Raw genomic sequence first — 16,209 nt, 5'->3', positions numbered from 1 at the left:
AGGACCATAATTCAAGTCGCGCGTGTCGTCGAAAGAATCATCTGCTAAAAAATGGGTGCAACACGAGGATTTCACAAGAAAATGGGTGAAATATAAGGACTTCGCAGGAGGTAACCCATGCTAGTACTACTCTCGCCCAAGCACCCTTACCTACGGAGTTCTGATAGAATCCGTTGCATTAGTACTGGTATGATCGTACCTGTTTCATTTCGTGCTGAAAATACATACACTCCTTCTCCTTCCCTCCCCCTCCCATCAATTGTTTCCTTGTGGGTTCACACTGCACCTCTCCTTCTCGTTCTAATATCGATTAAAATGCCCCAACTTCTTGACTCATATTTGCGTATAAACCAGCGGACCATAGTTCATGTCGCGCGTAACGTCGAACGACCCATCTGAAAAAAAATTGTTGCGATACGAGGACTTCCCAAGAGGTCATCCATCCGAGTACTAGTCTCGCCCAAGCACGCTTAATTGTAGAGTTCTGATGGGATCCAGTGCATTAGTGCTGGTATGATGCCACTTGTTTAATTTTGCATTTCAAATACATACACTCCTTCTCTTTTCTTCCTCCTCCTGTCATTTGTTTCCTTGTGCGTGCGCACTGCACCTCCCGTACTCGTTCTAATATCAAGTAAAATGCTACGGCGCCGTGACTCACATCTGCGAATAAACCTGCGGATCATAAATCAAGTCGCGCGTAACGTCGAAAGAATCATATGCAAAAAGATGGGTGCAACACGAGGACCTCCCAAGAAAATGGGTGAAATATAAGGACTTCGCAGGAGGTCACCCATCCGAGTACTTTTCTCGCCCAAGCACCCTTAACTGCAGAGTTCTGATAGAATCCGATGCATTAGTGCTGGTATGATCCCTCATGTTTCATTCTGCACTGCAAATACATACACTCTTTCTCCTCCCATCCACCCTCCCGTCATTTGTTTCCTTGTGCGTGCACTCTGCATCTCTCTTTCTCGTTCTAATATCAAGTAATATGCTCCGGCACCGTGACTCACCTTTACAAATGAACCAGCGGTTTATAATTCCATTCGCGCATAACGTCGAACAACCCATCCGAAAAAAAAATAGGTGCAACACGAGGGCTTCCCAGGTGGTCCCGCATCCGAGTACTACTCTCGCCCAAGCACACTTATTTGCGGAGTTTTGATGGGATCCGGGGCTTTAGTGCTGGTATGATCACACCCTTTAATTTTGCGCTGCAAATACATACACTCCTTCTCCTTTCTTCCCCCTCCCATCATTTGTTTCCTTGTGCGTTCACACTTCACCTCTCATTCTCGTTCTAATATCGATTAAAATGCCCCTACTTCTTGACTCACATTTGCGTATAAACCAGCGGACCCTAGTTCCAGACGAGCGTACCGTCGAACGACCCGTCTGAAAAAAAATTGGTGCGACACGAGGACTTCCCAGGAGGTCACCCATCCGAGTACTAATCTCGCCCAAGCACACTTCACTGCAGAGTTCTGATGGGATCCGGTGCATTAGTGCTGGTATGATCGCACCTGTTTAATTTCGCGCTGCAAATACATGAACTCATTCCCCTTTCTTCCCCCTCCCGTCATTTGTTTCCTTGTGCGTGCGCACTGCACCTCCCGTTCTCGTTCTAATATAAAGTAAAATGCTACAGCGCCGTGAATCACATTTGCGAATAAACCTGAGATCCATAATTCAAGTCGCGCGTAACGTCGAAAGAATCATCTGCAAAAAAATGGGTGCAACACGAGGACTTCACAAGAAAATGGGTGAAATATAAAGACTTCGCAGGAGGTAACCCATGCTAGTACTACTCTCACCAAAGCACCCTTACCTACGGAGTTCTGATAGAATCCATTGCATTAGTGCTGGTATGATAGCACCTATTTCATTTCGCGCTGCAAATACATACACTCCTTCTCCTTTCTTCCCCCTCCCGTTATTTGTTTCCTTGTGCGTGCGCACTGCACCTCTCGTTCTCGTTCAGATATCAAGTAAAATGCAACGGCGCTGTGGCTCACATTTGCGAATAAATCTGCGGACCATAATTAAAGTCGCGCGTAACGTCGAGCGGCACATCTGAAAAAAAGAAAAAGGGTGCAACACGAGAACTTCCAAGGAGGTAACCCATCATTGTACTACTTTCGCCAAAGCACAGTTAACTGCGGAGTTCTGATGGGATCCGGTGCATTTGTGCTGGTGTGACCGCACCTGTTTAATTTCGTGCTGAAAATACATAAACTCCTTCTTCCCTCCCCCCCTCCCATCATTTGTTTCCTTGTGCGTTTACACTGCACCTCTCATTCTCGTTCTAATATCGATTAAAATGCCCCAACTTCTTGACTATAAACCAGTGGACCATAGTTCCAGTCGCGCGTAACGTCGAACGACCCGTCTGAAAAAAAACTGGTGCGACACGAGGACTTCCCAGGAGGTCACCCATCCGAGTACTACTCTCGCTCAAGCACACTTAACTGCAGAGTTATGATGGGATCCGGTGCATTAGTGCTGGTATGATCGCACCCGTTTAATTTCGCGCTGCAAATACATAAACTCCTTCTCCTTTCTTCCCCCTCCCGTCATATGTTTCCTTGTGCGTGCACTCTGCATCTCTCTTTCTCGTTCTAATATCAAGTAATATGCCCCGGCACTGTGACTCACCTTTGCAAATGAACCAGCGGTTTATAATTCCATTCGCCCGTAATGTCGAACAACCCATCCGAAAAAAATAGGTACAACACGAGGGCTTCCCAAGTGGTCACCCATCCGAGTACTACTCTCGCCCAAGCACACTTAACTGCAGAGTTCTGATGGGATCCGGAGCTTTAGTGCTGGTGTGATCGCACCTGTTTAATTTCGCGCTGCAAATACATACACTCCTTCTCCTTTCTTCCCCTCCCATCATTTGTTTCCTTGTGCGTTCACACTTCACCTCTCATTCTCGTTCTAATATCGACTAAAATGCCTCTGCTTCATGACTCACATTTGCGTATAAACCAGCGGACCATAGTTCCAGACGCGCGTAACGTCGAACAACCCGTCTGAAAAAAAAATTAGTGTGACAAGAGGACTTCACAGGAGGTCACCCATCCGAGTACTAATCTCGCCCAAGCACACTTAACTGCGGAGTTCTGATGGGATCCGGTGCATTAGTGCTGGTATTATCGCAACTGTTTAATTTTGCGCTGCTAATACATAAACTCATTCCCCTTTCTTCCCCCTCCCGTCATTTGCTTTTTTGTGCGTGCGCACTGCACCTGTCATTCTCGTTCAAATATCAAGTAAAATGCCACGGCGCCGTGACTCACATTTGCGAATAAATCTGCGGACCATAATTAAAGTCGCACGTAACCTCGAACGGCACATCTGAAAAAAAAAATGGGTGCAACACGAGGACTTCGCAAGAAAATTGGTGAAATATAAGGACTTTGCAGGATTTAACCCATGCTAGTACTACTCTCGCCCAAGCACCCTTACCTACAGAGTTCTGATAGAATCCGTTGCATTAGTGCTGGTATGATCACACCTGTTTCATTTCGCGCTGCAAAAACATACTCCTTCTCCTTTCTTCCCCCTCCCGTCATTTGTTTCCTTGTGCGTGCGCACTGCACCTCTCGTTCTCGTTCAAATATCAAGTAAAATGCCACGGCGCCGTGACTCACATTTACGAATAAATTTGCGGACCATAATTAAAGTCACGCGTAACGTCGAACGGCACATCTGAAAAAAAAATGGGTGCAACACGCGAACTTCCCAGGAGGTAACCCATCATTGTACTACTTTCGCCGAAGCACACTTAACTGCGGAGTTCTTATGGGATCCGGTGCATTTGTGCTGGTGTGACCGCACCTGCTTAATTTCATGCTGAAAATACATACACTCCTTCTTCCCTCCCCCCCTCCCATCATTTGTTTCCTTGTGCGTGCACTATGCATCTCTCTTTCTCGTTCTAATATCAAGTAATATGCCCCGGCACCGTGACTCACCTTTGCAAATGAACCAGCGGTTTATAATTCCATTCGCGCGTAACGTCGAAAAACCCATCCGAAAAAAAATAGGTGCAACACGAGGGCTTCCCAAGTGGTCACCCATCCGAGTACTACTCTCGCCCAAGCAAACTTAACTGCAGAGTTCTGATGGGATCCGGTGCATTAGTGCTGGTATGATCGAACCTATTTAATTTCGCGCTGCAAATACATAAACTCCTTCTCCTTTCTTCCCCCTCCCGTCATTTCTTTCCTAGTGCGTGCGCACTGCACCTCTCGTTCTCGTTCAAATATCAAGTAAAATGCCACGGCGCCGTGACTCACATTTGCGAATAAATCTGCGGACCATAATTAAAGTCGCGCGTAACGTCGAATGGCACATCTGAAAAAAAAAAATGGGTGCAACCCGAGAACTTCCCAGGAGGTAACCCATCATTGTATTACTTACGCCAAAGCACACTTAACTGCGAAGTTCTGATGGGATCCGTTGCATTTGTGCTGGTGTGACCGCACCTGTTTAATTTCGTGCTGAAAATACATACACTCCTTCTTCCCTCCCCTATCCCAACATTTGTTTCCTTGTGCGTTCACACTGCACCTCTCCTTCTCGTTCTAATATCGATTAAAATGCCCCAACTTCTTGACTCATATTTGCGTATAAACCAGCGGACCATAGTTCATGTCGCGCGTAACGTCGAACGACCCATCTGAAAATAAATTGTTGCAATACGAGGACTTCCCAAGAGGTCACCCATCCGAGTACTACTCTCGCCCAAGCACACTTAACTGCAGAGTTCTGATGGGATCCAGTGCAGTAGCACTGGTATGATGCCACTTGTTTAATTTTTCGTTTCAAATACATACACTCATTCTCTTTTCTTCCTCATCCCGTCATTTGTTTCCTTGTGCGTGCGCACTGCATCTCCCGTACTCGTTCTAATATCAAGTAAAATGCCACGGCGCCGTGATTCACATTTGCGAATAAATCTGCGGACCATAAATCAAGTCGCGCGTAACGTCGAAAGAATCATCTGCAAAAAGATGGGTGCAATACGAGGACCTCCCAAGAAAATGGGTGAAATATAAGGACTTCGCAGAAGGTCACCCATCCGAGTACTTTTCTCGCCCAAGCACCCTTAACTGCGGAGTTCTGATAGAATCCGTTGCATTAGTGTTGGTATGATCCCTCATGTTTCATTCTGCACTGCAAATACATACACTCTTTCTTCTTCCATCCCCCCTCCCGTCATTTGTTTCCTTGTGCGTGCACTCTGCATCTCTCTTTCTCGTTCTAATATCAAGTAATATGCCCCGGCACAGTGACTCACCTTTGCAAATGAACCAACGGTTTATAATTCCATTCGCGCGTAACGTCGAACAACCCATCCGAAAAAAAATAGGTGCAACACAAGGGCTTCCCAAGTGGTCACCCATCCGAGTACTACTCTCGCCCAAGAACAATTAACTGCGGAGTTCTGGTGGGATCCGGAGCTTTAGTGCTGGTATGATCGCACCTGTTTAATTTCGTGCTGAAAATACATACACTCCTTCTGCTTTCTTCCCCCTCCCGTCATTTGTTTCCTTGTGCGTTCACACTTCACCTCTCATTCTCGTTCTAATATCGATTAAAATGCCCCTGCTTCTTGACTTACATTTGCGTATAAACCAGCGGACCCTAGTTCCAGATGTGCGTAACGTCGAACGACCCGTCTGAAAAAAAATTGGTGCGACACGAGGACTTCCCAGGAGGTCACCCATCCGAGTACTAATCTCGCCCAAGCACACTTCACTTCGTAGTTCTGATGGGATCCGGTACATTAGTGCTGGTATGATTGCACCTGTCTAATTTTGCGCTGCAAATACATAAATTCATTCTCCTTTCTTCCCCCTCCCGTCATTTGTTTCCTTGTGCGTGCGCACTGCACCTCCCGTTCTCGTTCTAATATCAAGTAAAATGCTACAGTGCCGTGACTCACATTTGCGAATAAACCTGAGGACCATAATTCAAGTCGCGCGTAATGTCGAAAGAATCATCTGCAAAAAAATGGGTGCAACACGAGGACTTCACAAGAAAATGGGTGAAATATAAAGACTTCGCAGGAGGTAACCCATGCTAGTGCTACTCTCGCCCAAGCACCCTTACCTACGGAGTTCTGATAGAATCTGTTGCATTAGTGCTGGTATGATCGCACCTGTTTCATTTCGTGCTGAAAATACATACACTCCTTCTCCTTCCATCCCCCTCCCATCAATTGTTTCCTTGTGTGTTCACACTGCACCTCTCATTCTCGTTCTAATATCGATTAAAATGCCCCAACTTCTTGACTCACATTTGCGTATAAACCAGCGGACCATAGTTCATGTCGCGCGTAACGCCGAACGACCCATCTGAAAAAAAAATTGTTGCGATACGAGGACTTCCCAAGAGGTCATCCATCCGAGTACTACTCTCGCCCAAGCACGCTTAATTGCAGAGTTCTGATGGGATCCAGTGCATTAGTGCTGGTATGATGCCACTTGTTTAATTTTGCGCTTCAAATACATACACTCCTTCTCTTTTCTTCCTCCTCCTGTCATTTGTTTCCTTGTGCGTGCGCACTGCACCTCCCGTACTCGTTCTAATATCAAGTAAAATGCCACGGCGCTGTGACTCATATTTGCGAATAAACCTGCGGACCATAAATCAAGTCGCGCGTAACGTCGAAAGAATCATCTGCAAAAAGATGGGTGCAACACGAGGACCTCCCAAGGAAATGGATGAAATATAAGGACTTCGCAGGAGGTCACCCATCCGAGTACTTTTCTCGCTCAAGCACCCTTAACTGCAGAGTTCTGATAGAATCCGTTGCATTAGTGCTGGTATGATCCCTCATGTTTCATTCTGCACTGCAAATACATACACTTTTTCTCCTCCCATCCCTCCTCCCGTCATTTATTTCATTGTGCGTGCACTTTGCATCTCCCTTTCTCGTTCTAATATCAAGTAATATGCTCCGGCACCGTGACTCACCTTTGTAAATTAACCTGAGGACCATAATTCAAGTCGCGCGTAACGTCGAAAGAATCATCTGCAAAAAAATGGGTGCAACACGAGGACTTCCTAAGAAAATGTGTGAAATATAAGGACTTCGCAGGAGGTCACCCATCCTAGTGCTACTCTCGCCCAAGCACCCTTAACTTGCGGAGTTCTGATAGAATCCGTTGCATTGGTGGTGATATGATTGCTCATGTTTCATTCTGCGCTGCAAATACATACACTTTTTCTCCCTCCATCCCCCCTCCCGTCATTTGTTTCCTTGTGCGTGCACACTGTATCTCTCCTTCTCGTTCTAATATCGATTAAAATGCCCCTGCTTCTTGACTCATATTTGCGTATAAACCAGTGGACCCTAGTTCCAGCCGCGCGTAACGTCGAACGACCCGTCTGAAAAAAAAAATTAGTGCGACACGAGTACTTCCCAGGAGGTCACCCATCCGAGTACTAATCTCGCCCAAGCACACTTAACTGCGGAGTTCTAATGGAATCCGGTGCATTAGTGCTGGAATGATCGCACTTGTTTCATTTCGCGCTGCAAATACATACACTCCTTCTCCTTTCTTCCCCCTCCCGTCATTTGTTTCCTTGTGCGTGCGCACTGCACCTCTCGTTCTCGTTCAAATATCAAGTAAAATGCCACGGCGCCGGGGCTCACATTTGCGAGTAAATCTGCTGACCATAATTAAAGTCGCGCGTAACATCGAGCGGCACATCTGAAAAAAAAAAAACGGGTGCAACACGAGAACTTCCCAGGAGGTAACCCATCATTGTACTACTTTCGCCAAAGCACACTTAACTGCGGAGTTCTGATGGGATCCGGTGCATTTGTGCTGGTGTGACCGCACCTGTTTAATTTCGTGCAGAAAATACATACACTCCTTCTTCCCTCCCCCCCTCCCATCATTTGTTTCCTTGTGCGTTCAAACTGCACCTCTCCTTCTCGATCTAATATCGATTAAAATGCCCCTGATTCTTGACTCACATTTGCGTATAAACCAGTGGACCATAGTTCCAGTCGCGCGTAACGTCGAACGACCTGTCTGAAAAAAAATTGGTGCGACACGAAGACTTCCCAGGAGGTCACCCATCCGAGTACTATTCTCGCCCAAACACACTTAACTGCAGAGTTCTGATGGGATATAGTGCATTAATGCTGGAATGATCGCACCTGTTTCATTTCGCGCTGCAAATATATACACTCCTTCTCCTTTCTTCCCCCTCCCGTCATTTGTTTCCTTGTGCGTGCACACTGCACCTCTCGTTCTCGTTCAAATATCAAGTAAAATGCCACGGCGCCGTGGCTCATATTTGCGAATAAATCTGCGGACAATAATTAAAGTCGCGCGTAACGTCGAGCGGCACATCTGAAAAAAAAAAGGGTGCAACACGAGAACTTCCCAGGAGGTAACCCATCATTGTACTACTTTCGCCAAAGCACACTTAACTGCGGAGTTCTGATGGGATCCGGTGCATTTGTGCTGGTGTGACCGCACCTGTTTAATTTCGTGCTGAAAATACATACACTCCTTCTTCCCCCCCCCTCCCATCGTTTGTTTCCTTGTGCGTTCACACTGCACCTCTCCTTCTCATTCTAATATCGATTAAAATGCCCCTGCTTCTTGACTCACATTTGCGTATAAACCAGCGGACCCTAGTTCCAGTCGTGCGTAACGTCGAACGACCCGTCTGAAAAAAAATTAGTGCGACACGAGGACTTCCTAAGAGGTCACCCATCCGAGTACTACTCTCGCCAAAGCACACTTAACTGCGGAGTTCTGATGGGATCCGGTGCATTAGTGCTGGAATGATTTCACCTGTTTAATTTCGCGCTGCAAATACATAAACTCATTCCCCTTTCGTCCCCCTCCCGTCATTTGTTTCCTTGTGCGTGCGCACTGCCGCTCCCGTTCTCGTTCTAATATCAAGTAAAATGCTACAGCGCCGTGACTCACATTTGCGAATTAACCTGAGGACCATAATTCAAGTCGCGCGTAACGTCGAAAGAATCATCTGCAAAAAAATGGGTGCAACACGAGGACTTCCTAAGAAAATGTGTGAAATATAAGGACTTCGCAGGAGGTCACCCATCCTAGTGCTACTCTCGCCCAAGCACCCTTAACTTGCGGAGTTCTGATAGAATCCGTTGCATTGGTGGTGATATGATTGCTCATGTTTCATTCTGCGCTGCAAATACATACACTTTTTCTCCCTCCATCCCCCCTCCCGTCATTTGTTTCCTTGTGCGTGCACACTGCATCTCTCCTTCTCGTTCTAATATCGATTAAAATGCCCCTGCTTCTTGACTCATATTTGCGTATAAACCAGTGGACCCTAGTTCCAGCCGCGCGTAACGTCGAACTACCCGTCTGAAAAAAAAAATTAGTGCGACACGAGTACTTCCCAGGAGGTCACCCATCCGAGTACTAATCTCGCCCAAGCACACTTAACTACGGAGTTCTAATGGAATCCGGTGCATTAGTGCTGGAATGATCGCACCTGTTTCATTTCGCGCTGCAAATACATACACTCCTTCTCCTTTCTTCCCCCTCCCGTCATTTGTTTCCTTGTGCGTGCGCACTGCACCTCTCGTTCTCGTTCAAATATCAAGTAAAATGCCACGGCGCCGTGGCTCACATTTGCGAGTAAATCTGCTGACCATAATTAAAGTCGCGCGTAACGTCGAGCGGCACATCTGAAAAAAAAAAGGGTGCAACACGAGAACTTCCCAGGAGGTAACCCATCATTGTACTACTTTCGCCAAAGCACACTTAACTACGGAGTTCTGATGGGATCCGGTGCATTTGTGCTGGTGTGACCGCACCTGTTTAATTTCGTGCAAAAAATACATACACTCCTTCTTCCCTCCCCCCCTCCCATCATTTGTTTCCTTGTGCGTTTACACTGCACTTCTCCTTCTCGATCTAATATTGATTAAAATGCCCCTGATTCTTGACTCACATTTGCGTATAAACTAGTGGACCATAGTTCCAGTCGCGCGTAACGTCGAATGACCTGTCTGAAAAAAAATTGGTGCGACACGAAGACTTCCCAAGAGGTCACCCATCCGAGTACTATTCTCGCCCAAGCACACTTAACTGCAGAGTTCTGATGGGATCTAGTGCATTAATGCTAGAATGATCGCACCTGTTTCATTTCGCGCTGCAAATATATACACTCCTTCTCCTTTCTTCCCCCTCCCGTCATTTGTTTCCTTGTGCGTGCACACTGCACCTCTCGTTCTCGTTCAAATATCAAGTAAAATGCCACGGCGTCGTGGCTCACATTTGCGAATAAATCTGCGGACAATAATTAAAGTCGCGCGTAACGTCGAGCGGTCACCCATCCGAGTACTACTCTCGCCAAAGCACACTTAACTGTAGAGTTCTGATGGGATCCAGTGCATTAGTGTTGGTATGATGCCACTTGTTTAATTTTGCGCTTTAAATACATACACTCCTTCCCTTTTCTTCATCCTCCCGTCATTTGTTTCCTTATGCGTGCGCACTGCACCTCCCGTACTTGTTCCAATATCAAGTAAAATGCCACGGTGCCGTGACTCACATTTGCGTATAAACCTGCGGACCATAAATCAAGTCGCGTGTAACGTCGAAAGAATCATCTACAAAAAAATGGGTGCAACACGAGTACCTCCCAAGAAAATGGGTGAAATATAACGACTTCGCAAGAGGTCACCTATCCCAGTACTTTTCTCGCCCAAGCACCCTTAACTGCGGAGTTCTGATAGAATCCGTTGCATTAGTGCTGGTATGATCCCTCATGTTTCATTCTGCACTGCAAATACATACACTCTTTCTCCTCCCATCCCCCCTCCCGTCATTTGTTTCCTTGTGCGTGCACTCTACATCTCTCTTTCTCGTTCTAATAACAAGTAATATGCCCCGGCACCGTGACTCACCTTTGCAAATGAACCAGCGGTTTATAATTCCATTCGCGCGTAACGTCGAACAACCCATCCGAGAAAAAATAGGTGCAACACGAGGGCTTCCCAAGAGGTCACCCATCCGAGTACAACTCTCGCCCAAGCACACCTAACTGCGGAGTTCTGATAGGATCCGGGGCTTTAGTGCTGGTATGATCGCACCTGTTTAATTTCGCGCTGCAAATACATACACTCCTTCTCCTTTCTTCCCCCTCTGTCATTTGTTTCCTTGTGCGTTCACACTTCATCTCTCCTTCTCGTTCTAATATCGATTAAAATGCCCCTGCTTCTTGACTCACATTAGTGTATAAACCAGCGAACCTTAGTTCCAGACGCACGTAGCGTCGAACGACCCGTCTGAAAAAAAATTAGTTCGACACGAGGACTTCCTAAGAGGTCACCCATCCGAGTACTAATCTCGCCCAAGCACACTTATCTGCGGAGTTCTGATGGGATCCGGTGCATTAGTGCTAGTATGATCGCACCTATTTAATTTCGCGCTACAAATTCATAAACTCATTCCCCTTTCTTCCCCCTCCCGTCATTTGTTTCCTTGTGCGTGCGCACTGCACCTCCCGTTCTCGTTCTAATATCAAGTAAAATGCTACAGCGCCGTGACTCACATTTGCGAATAAACCTGAGGACCATAATTCAAGTCGCGCGTAACGTCGAAAGAATCATCTACAAAAAAATGGGTGCAACACGAGGACTTCACAAGAAAATGGGTGAAATATAAGGACTTCGCTGGAGGTAACCCATGCTAGTACTACTCTCGCCCAAGCACCCTTACCTGCGGAGTTCTGATAGAATCCGTTGCATTAGTGCTGGTATGATCGCACCTGTTTCATTTCGTGCTGAAAATACATACACTCCTTCTCCTTCCCTCCCCCTCCCATCAATTGTTTCCTTGTGTGTTCACACTTCACCTCTCATTCTCGTTCTAATATCGATTAAAATGCCCCTGCTTCTTGACTCACATTTGCGTATAAATTAGCGGTCCCTCGTTCCAGTCGCGCGTAAAGTCGAACAACCCGTCTGAAAAAGAATTGGTGCGACACGAGGACTTCCGAGGAGGTCACCCATCCGAGTACTACTCTCGGCCAAGCACACTTAACTGCGGAGTTCTGATGGGATCCGGTGAATTAGTGCTGTATGATCACACCTGTTTAATTTGGCGCTGAAAATACATAAACTGCTTCTCCTTTCTTCCCCCTCCCGTCATTTGTTTCCTTGTGCGTACGCACTGCACCTCTCGTTGTCGTTCAAATATCATGTAAAATGCCACGGCGCAGTGACTGACATTTGCGAATAAATCTGCGGACCATATTTAAAGTCGCGCGTAACGTCGAACGGCACATCTGAAAAAAAGAAAATGGGTACAACACCAGAACTTCCCAGGAGGTAACCCATCATTGTACAACTTTCGCTAAAGCACACTTAACTGCGGAGTTCTAATGGGATCCGGTGCATTTGTGCTGGTGTGACCGCACCTGTTTAATTTCGTGCTGAAAATACATACACTCCTTCTTCCCTCCCCCACTCCCATCATTTGTTTCCTTGTGCGTTCACACTGCACCTCTCCTTCTCGTTCTAATATCGATTAAAATGCCCCTGATTCTTGACTCACATTTGCGTATAAACCAGCGGACCATAGTTGCAGTCGCGCGTAACGTCGAACGAATCATCTACAAAAAGATGGGTGCAACACGAGGACCTCCCAAGAAAATGGGTGAAATATAAGGACTTCGCAGGAGGTCACCCATCCGAGTACTTTTCTCGCCCAAGCACCCTTAACTACGGAGTTCTGATAGAATCCGTTGCATTAGTGCTGGTATGATCCCTCATGTTTCATTCTGCACTGCAAATACATACACTCTTTCTCTTCCCATCCCCCCTCTCGTCATTTGTTTCCTTGTGCGTGAACTCTGCATCTCTCTTTCTCGTTCTAATATCAAGTAATATGCTCCAGCACCGTGACTCACCTTTGCAAATGAACCAGCGGTTTATAATTCCATTCGCGCGTAACGTCAAACAACCCATCTGAAAAAAAATAGGTGCAACACGAGGGCTTCCCAGGTGGTAACCCATCCGAGTACTACTCTCGCCCAAGCACACTTAACTGCGGAGTTCTGATGAGATCCAGGGCTTTAGTGCTGGTATGATCGCACCTGTTTAATTTCGCGCTGCAAATAAATACACTCCTCCTTTCTTCCCCTTTCCGTTATTTGTTTCCTTGTGCGTTCACACTTCACCTCTCATTCTCGTTCTAATATCGATTAAAATGCCCCTGCTTCTTGACTCACATTTGCGTATAAACCAGCGGACCCTAGTTCCAGACGCGCGTAACGTCGAACGACCTGTCTGAAAAAAAAATTGGTGCGACACAAGGACTTCCCAGGAGGTCAACCATCCGAGTACTAATCTCGCCCAAGCACACTTAACTGCGGTGTTCTAATGGGATCCGAGGCTTTAGTGCTGGTATGATCGCACCTGTTTAGTTTCGCGATGCAAATACATACACTCCTTCTCTTTTCTTCCCCCTCCCGTCATTTGTTTCCTTGTGCGTGCGCGCTGCACCTCCCGTTCTCGTTCTAATATCAAATAAAATGCTACAGCGCCGTGACTCACATTTGCGAATAAACCTGAGGACCATAATTCAAGTAGCGCGTAACGTCGAAAGAATCATCTGCAAAAAGTTGGGTGAAATATAAGGACTTCGCAGGAGGTAACCCATGCTATTACTAGTCTCGCCCAAGCACCCTTACCTACGGAGTTCAGATTGAATGCGTTGCATTAGTGCTGGTATGATCGCACCTGTTTCATTCTGCGCTGCAAATACATACACTTTTTCTCCTTCCCTCCCCCTCCCATCAATTGTTTCCTTGTGCGTTCACACTGCACCTCTCCTTCTCGTTCTAATATCGATTAAAATGCCCCTGCTTCTTGACTCACATTTGCATATTAACCAGCGGATCCTAGTTCCAGTCGCGCGTATTGTCGAACTAACCGTCTGAAAAAAAATTGCTACGACACGAGGACTTCCTAGGAGGTCACCCATCCGAGTACTACTCTCGCCCAAGCACGCTTAACTGTAGAGTTCTGATGGGATCCAGTGCATTAGTGCTGGTATGATCGCACCTGTTTAATTTCGTGCTGCAAATACATAAACTCCTCTCTTTTCTTCCCCCTCCCGTCATTTGTTTCCTTGTGCGTGCGCACTGCACCTCCCGTGCTAGTTCTAATATCAAGTAAAATGCTACGGTGCCGTGACTCACATTTGCGAAAAAACCTGAGGACCATAATTCAAGTCGCGCGGATCGTCGAAAGAATCATCTGCAAAAAAAATGGGTGCAACACGAGGACTTCCTAAGAAAATGGGTGAAATATAAGGACTTCGCAGGAGGTCACCCATCCTAGTGCTACTCTCGCCCAAGCAACCATAACTTGCGGATTTCTGATAGAATCCGTTGCATTCGTGCTAGTATGATTGCTCATGTTTCATTCTGCGCTGCAAATACATACACTTTTTCTCCCTCCATCCCCCCTCCCGTCATTTGTTTCCTTGTGCGTGCACTCTGCATCTCCCTTTCTCGTTCTAATATCGATTAAAATGCCCCTGCTTCTTGACTTACATTTGCGTATAAACCAGTGGACCCTAGTTCTAGTCGCGCGTAACATCGAACGACCCGTCTGAAAAAAAAATTAATGCGGCACGAGGACTTCCCAGGAGGTCACCCATCCGAGTACTACTCTCGCCCTAGCACACTTAACTGCGAAGTTCTGATGGGATACGGTGCATTAGTGCTGGTATGATCGAACCTCTTTAATTTTGCGCTGCAAATACATAAACTCCTCCTTTCTTCCCCCTCCCGTCATTTGTTTCCTTGTGCATTCACACTTCACCTCTCATTCTCGTTCTAATATCGATTAAAATGCCCCTGCTTCTTGACTCACATTTGCGTATAAACCAGCGGACCCTAGTTCCAGACGCGCGTAACGTCGAACGACCCGTCTGAAAAAAAATTGGTGCGACACGAGGACTTACCAGGAGGTCAACCATCCGAGTACTAATCTTGCCCAAGCACACTTAACTGCGGAGTTCTGATGGGATCCGGTGCATTAGTGCTGGTATGATCGCACCTGTTTAATTTTGCACTGCAAATACATAAACTCATTCCCCTTTCTTCCTCATCCCGTCATTTGTTTCCTTGTGCGTGCGCACTGCACCTCCCGTACTCGTTCTAATATCAAGTAAAATGTCACGGCACCGTGACTCACATTTACGAATAAACCTGCGGACCATAAATCAAGTCGCGCGTAACATCGAAAGAATCATCTGCAAAAAGATGGGTGCAACACGAGGACCTCCCAAGAAAATGGGTGAAATATAAGGACTTCGCAGGAGGTCACCCATCCGAGTACTTTTCTCGCCCAAGCACCCTTAACTGCGGAGTTCTGATAGAATCCGTTGCATTAGTGCTGGTATGATCCCTCATGTTTCATTCTGCACTGCAAATACATACACTCTTTCTCCTTCCATCCCCCCTCCCGTCATTTGTTTCCTTGTGCGTGCACTCTGCATCTCTCTTTCTCGTTCTAATATCAAGTAATATGCCCCGGCATCGTGACTCACCTTTGCAAATGAACCAACGGTTCATAATTCCATTTGCGCGTAACGTCGAACAACCCATCCGAAAAAAATTAGGTACAACACGAGGGCTTCCCAAGTGGTCACCCATCCGAGTACTACTCTCGCCCAAGCACACTTAACTGCGGAGTTCTGATGGGACCCGGAGCTTTAGTGCTGCTATGATCGCACCTATTTTATTTCGCGCTGCAAATACATACACTCCTTCTCCTTTCTTCCCCCTCCCGTCAATTGTTTCCTTGTGCGTTCACACTTCACCTCTCATTCTCGTTCTAATATCGATTAAAATGCCCTTGCTTCTTGACTCACATTTGCGTATAAACCAGTGGACCCTAGTTCTAGTCGCGCGTAACGTCGAACGACCCGTCTGAAAAAAAAATTAGTGCGACACAAGGACTTCCCAGGAGGTCACCCATCCGAGTACTACTCTCGCCAAAACACACTTAACTATGGAGTTCTGATGGGATCCGGTGCATTAGTGATGGTATGATGCCACTTGTTTAATTTTGCGCTTTAAATACATACACTCCTTCCCTCTTCTTCATCCTCCCGTCATTTGTTTCCTTGTGCGTGCGCACTACACCTCCCGTACTCGTTCTAA

At 46.5% G+C, this 16,209-nt stretch overlaps 2 non-coding genes and 31 pseudogenes across 2 annotated transcripts; all 33 read right to left on the bottom strand.

Annotated features, from left to right (window-relative positions):
* Positions 1 to 406: 406 nt before the first annotated feature.
* LOC148257106 (5S ribosomal RNA) lies at positions 407 to 524 on the bottom strand (annotated as a pseudogene).
* Positions 525 to 1,086: 562 nt separating this feature from the next.
* LOC148257105 (5S ribosomal RNA) lies at positions 1,087 to 1,205 on the bottom strand (annotated as a pseudogene).
* Positions 1,206 to 1,409: 204 nt separating this feature from the next.
* On the bottom strand, positions 1,410 to 1,528 carry LOC148257104 (5S ribosomal RNA). Its single transcript, XR_015820016.1, has one exon. It is a non-coding gene; the product is annotated as a 5S ribosomal RNA (ribosomal RNA).
* Positions 1,529 to 2,091: 563 nt separating this feature from the next.
* LOC148257103 (5S ribosomal RNA) lies at positions 2,092 to 2,210 on the bottom strand (annotated as a pseudogene).
* A 193-nt stretch (positions 2,211 to 2,403) lies between these two features.
* On the bottom strand, positions 2,404 to 2,522 carry LOC148257102 (5S ribosomal RNA; annotated as a pseudogene).
* Positions 2,523 to 2,726: 204 nt separating this feature from the next.
* On the bottom strand, positions 2,727 to 2,845 carry LOC148257101 (5S ribosomal RNA; annotated as a pseudogene).
* A 205-nt stretch (positions 2,846 to 3,050) lies between these two features.
* On the bottom strand, positions 3,051 to 3,169 carry LOC148257100 (5S ribosomal RNA; annotated as a pseudogene).
* Positions 3,170 to 3,729: 560 nt separating this feature from the next.
* Positions 3,730 to 3,848, bottom strand: LOC148257099 (5S ribosomal RNA; annotated as a pseudogene).
* A 204-nt stretch (positions 3,849 to 4,052) lies between these two features.
* Positions 4,053 to 4,171, bottom strand: LOC148257098 (5S ribosomal RNA; annotated as a pseudogene).
* A 208-nt stretch (positions 4,172 to 4,379) lies between these two features.
* LOC148257097 (5S ribosomal RNA) lies at positions 4,380 to 4,498 on the bottom strand (annotated as a pseudogene).
* A 203-nt stretch (positions 4,499 to 4,701) lies between these two features.
* Positions 4,702 to 4,819, bottom strand: LOC148257096 (5S ribosomal RNA; annotated as a pseudogene).
* A 561-nt stretch (positions 4,820 to 5,380) lies between these two features.
* Positions 5,381 to 5,499, bottom strand: LOC148257095 (5S ribosomal RNA; annotated as a pseudogene).
* Positions 5,500 to 5,704: 205 nt separating this feature from the next.
* LOC148257094 (5S ribosomal RNA) lies at positions 5,705 to 5,823 on the bottom strand (annotated as a pseudogene).
* Positions 5,824 to 6,383: 560 nt separating this feature from the next.
* Positions 6,384 to 6,501, bottom strand: LOC148257093 (5S ribosomal RNA; annotated as a pseudogene).
* A 919-nt stretch (positions 6,502 to 7,420) lies between these two features.
* Positions 7,421 to 7,539, bottom strand: LOC148257092 (5S ribosomal RNA; annotated as a pseudogene).
* A 209-nt stretch (positions 7,540 to 7,748) lies between these two features.
* Positions 7,749 to 7,867, bottom strand: LOC148257091 (5S ribosomal RNA; annotated as a pseudogene).
* Positions 7,868 to 8,071: 204 nt separating this feature from the next.
* Positions 8,072 to 8,190, bottom strand: LOC148257090 (5S ribosomal RNA; annotated as a pseudogene).
* Positions 8,191 to 8,396: 206 nt separating this feature from the next.
* LOC148257089 (5S ribosomal RNA) lies at positions 8,397 to 8,515 on the bottom strand (annotated as a pseudogene).
* A 202-nt stretch (positions 8,516 to 8,717) lies between these two features.
* On the bottom strand, positions 8,718 to 8,836 carry LOC148257088 (5S ribosomal RNA; annotated as a pseudogene).
* Positions 8,837 to 9,399: 563 nt separating this feature from the next.
* On the bottom strand, positions 9,400 to 9,518 carry LOC148257087 (5S ribosomal RNA; annotated as a pseudogene).
* A 206-nt stretch (positions 9,519 to 9,724) lies between these two features.
* LOC148257086 (5S ribosomal RNA) lies at positions 9,725 to 9,843 on the bottom strand (annotated as a pseudogene).
* Positions 9,844 to 10,047: 204 nt separating this feature from the next.
* On the bottom strand, positions 10,048 to 10,166 carry LOC148257085 (5S ribosomal RNA; annotated as a pseudogene).
* Positions 10,167 to 11,005: 839 nt separating this feature from the next.
* On the bottom strand, positions 11,006 to 11,124 carry LOC148257084 (5S ribosomal RNA; annotated as a pseudogene).
* Positions 11,125 to 11,328: 204 nt separating this feature from the next.
* LOC148257083 (5S ribosomal RNA) lies at positions 11,329 to 11,447 on the bottom strand (annotated as a pseudogene).
* A 559-nt stretch (positions 11,448 to 12,006) lies between these two features.
* Positions 12,007 to 12,124, bottom strand: LOC148257082 (5S ribosomal RNA; annotated as a pseudogene).
* A 209-nt stretch (positions 12,125 to 12,333) lies between these two features.
* LOC148257081 (5S ribosomal RNA) lies at positions 12,334 to 12,452 on the bottom strand (annotated as a pseudogene).
* A 559-nt stretch (positions 12,453 to 13,011) lies between these two features.
* Positions 13,012 to 13,130, bottom strand: LOC148257080 (5S ribosomal RNA). Its single transcript, XR_015820401.1, has one exon. It is a non-coding gene; the product is annotated as a 5S ribosomal RNA (ribosomal RNA).
* A 203-nt stretch (positions 13,131 to 13,333) lies between these two features.
* LOC148257079 (5S ribosomal RNA) lies at positions 13,334 to 13,452 on the bottom strand (annotated as a pseudogene).
* Positions 13,453 to 13,981: 529 nt separating this feature from the next.
* LOC148257078 (5S ribosomal RNA) lies at positions 13,982 to 14,100 on the bottom strand (annotated as a pseudogene).
* Positions 14,101 to 14,662: 562 nt separating this feature from the next.
* On the bottom strand, positions 14,663 to 14,781 carry LOC148257077 (5S ribosomal RNA; annotated as a pseudogene).
* A 202-nt stretch (positions 14,782 to 14,983) lies between these two features.
* On the bottom strand, positions 14,984 to 15,102 carry LOC148257076 (5S ribosomal RNA; annotated as a pseudogene).
* Positions 15,103 to 15,662: 560 nt separating this feature from the next.
* On the bottom strand, positions 15,663 to 15,781 carry LOC148257075 (5S ribosomal RNA; annotated as a pseudogene).
* A 206-nt stretch (positions 15,782 to 15,987) lies between these two features.
* Positions 15,988 to 16,106, bottom strand: LOC148257074 (5S ribosomal RNA; annotated as a pseudogene).
* Between the last annotated feature and the right edge of the window lie 103 nt (positions 16,107 to 16,209).

Source organism: Carica papaya, chromosome 5 (assembly GCF_054855325.1).
Source record: "Carica papaya isolate Zhongbai chromosome 5, ASM5485532v1, whole genome shotgun sequence".
Taxonomy (NCBI): Eukaryota; Viridiplantae; Streptophyta; class Magnoliopsida; order Brassicales; family Caricaceae; genus Carica; species Carica papaya.
The sequence above is the reverse complement of the archived record's forward strand: the minus strand, read 5'-3'. Positions and strand labels throughout refer to the sequence as shown.